General features: G+C 42.8%; 1 protein-coding gene across 1 annotated transcript in view; it reads right to left on the bottom strand.

Annotated features, from left to right (window-relative positions):
* Positions 1–1,242, bottom strand: part of LOC103360184 (zinc finger protein Xfin) — a 9,763-nt gene extending 8,521 nt beyond the window's left edge. The window contains exon 1 of the mRNA XM_008285861.1: positions 1,012–1,242. The gene's annotated coding sequence lies outside the window, so the exon portion shown is untranslated. The remainder of the gene's footprint in view (positions 1–1,011) is intronic.
* Positions 1,243–2,613: the final 1,371 nt, after the last annotated feature.

The following is a 2,613-nucleotide window of genomic DNA, read 5'->3' as shown; positions in this document are numbered from 1 at the left end:
AAAGGCAAATTGCGGACTTCCTGTTGGAGATAGGTCAGGGGTGTCAGTGCGAGATTTGTGGGTCTCATTGAGACGAACATTTTGATGTTGGTTTGATCTCTGTACGACATTCCTACTGGGCGCTAGGGCCATTTTAGTGTGACCCCTGCTTGCTGCAGCAAGTAGGGGTCCTCGGACCCTAATAACAGAATAATATCAGCAATGAAAACAATCCTTAGTTGCAGCTCTGATTCATCCACTTGGGTTACGTTCACAGGCTTACAGTAAGCAATCAGTAATATAAGATTTGTCCATGTAAATCCCAAATAAATTCATATGTAAAATAATTTCTTTAGGTTGTGATTAAAGTTTTGCCCTCATTAAAGATGTCAGCCATTTTGGGGCATGTTTGGGCTCTTGTGACTCTTGAGGACACCTTCAAAATGCAAAACCAGACTGATCAGATGACAGCAACAAGACAACAGCATCAAATTACACCTGTTAACCTCGGTTTGTGGTAGAAACGTGAGCTCCAGACAGCCCTGTTTTCACTATCTGGCGAAGCATTTGACCAGAAAGGAAGAATCCCAACTGCCATGAGGTGGGCAGAGACACAACAACAGACATAAAAAAACAGGGGATAGTGGAGATATGAAGCGACGTTAGCTTGCTAATGTTGATAGTACTGATTAAAAAAATTACCCAAAACACAGCGATGGTGTTTTACTTGCATTCTGAGTGACCGTCACACGCATGCACAGCCGTATGTAGCAGCTCCAGACTCGAGCTCGAAGCACTTTTTATCGGCTACGTTAGCTAGCTTGACATCTGGCCCTAGCCCTCACGCAGCCCCGGTCTTCGCCCAAACATCTCCGAAGGGGCTGCTAGTCAAAGCTAACCAGGGGGAGGCGGCCGGCCACGTTCCCGGGTAGGCCGGAGAACGGAAGAAGTACCGTTTGCGAGCTAGCTACCGTGACCTATGGAGCCGCACAGCAACCGCCCGCCCGCCCGCTGGGGTCTTCACGTACTCACCGGCCACCGGAGCGTTTTCCGTCGAGGAGGAATTACAAAGGCTGGGAGGGCGGGCGAAGAGAAGGAAACGGCTCTGCAGGCATCTGTCCATGCAAGGCAGAAACTCTCCGGAGAGGGAAACGGCAGCTTTGTGGTGAACAAATGTGATGCTGTGCCAGGCAGTAGAGCACCGAGCCGAGGGCTGCAGCTGCAGCACAGAGGAACGGCTCTCACGGCGCATGCGCACTCAGCGCACACCCCTCCAGCAGAGTGCCCCATGGCTGCTCTTCTTCTTCTTTCTTTCTGTTTTTTTTTTTTTTCTTTTCTTCGTCTTTGAGGTTTGACGGCATTTGGCATACGCGATTGTTGCATTACCGCCACCTTCTGTATTTATTCTTCCCCGGTGTCCGATCACCATAACAATGAAAACATGGCAAGTAATGTGTGTCTGCAGCTGAGGAGGCTTGCCATTTCAGGACCACATTTCTAGGACCCTTGATTTTTATGAACTCCTCCTTGGGGCCAGACACCATGGCAACCTTTTTTTTTCTTTTTTTTTTTTTTTTTTTTTTTTTTTTTTACTCCAAACCGGGGCATTTCTAGCCTACAGACACTGACAAAAAAAGAGACCATAGGTGGACTTAAACAACAATTTATTTGTTTAAAAAAAAAAAAAAAAAAAAATTTAAACTATCTCTCTCTCTCTCTCTTTTTTATTTTTATTTTTTATAAAGGTACGATGTGGGTGGAATAAACTTTGAAAAATTACAACTCATTCCTTTTAAAGGTACTATTTGGGTGGGGTAAACCTTTAAGACTTCATTGAAAAGGTACAATTTGGTTGGAACAAACCCATCAAAACTATAACTCACTTACTAAAAAAGTACTATTTGGGTGGGATAATCATTTAAACATGTAAGTGCGTGGACTGAAAGTGTAGTATACCTTTAACATCCATAATTTGTTTGGTATAAAAGTACTATATGGGTGAAATAATCTTTAAAAACATCTGCTGTCCTGTTTTCCCCAACCCTTTGTCCCCACTCTCGCCCAACCAGTCAAGGCAGATGGCCGCCTTCCCTGAGTCTGGTTTTGCCTGAGGTTTTTTTCCCCCTCCCATGGGGGTAGGGGGTTTGGTTCCTTCTCCCCGTTGCCAACCGCTTGCTCAGAGAGAGTCCAAAGGCTAATTTGGATTGTCGGGTTCTCTGTTTAAATTTGTAAGGTCTATACCCTACTATGTTAAGCGCTATGTGATGACATACGTTGTACACTACGCTATACAAGTAAAATTGAATTTAATAGAATTAAAACTCTAAATACTTGGACAGACTGTACTATTTTGGGTAAACTAAACCTCAAGAAATATAACTTGCTTGTTAGAAATTACTAGTCAGTGAAATACATTTTCATCAAAATCACAAGTTCTTGGAAAGACAGAGGTATTTCATGTACAATAAACCTTTAAAACTACAAGTCATTCATGAAAAATTACTGTTTGGGTGGAATACACTTTTGAAACTGACTAAAACAATAGTATTTGCATGGAGTAAACCTTTAAAAACCATAGCTTGTTCGTTACAAAAGTAGTATTTGGTGAAAAAAATGTTTAAAACTACATTTTTT

This window comes from Stegastes partitus, unplaced genomic scaffold (genome assembly GCF_000690725.1).
Source record: "Stegastes partitus isolate 25-593 unplaced genomic scaffold, Stegastes_partitus-1.0.2 Scaffold420, whole genome shotgun sequence".
In the NCBI taxonomy this organism is placed as follows: Eukaryota; Metazoa; Chordata; class Actinopteri; family Pomacentridae; genus Stegastes; species Stegastes partitus.
This window is presented reverse-complemented; position numbering and strand designations above follow the sequence as displayed.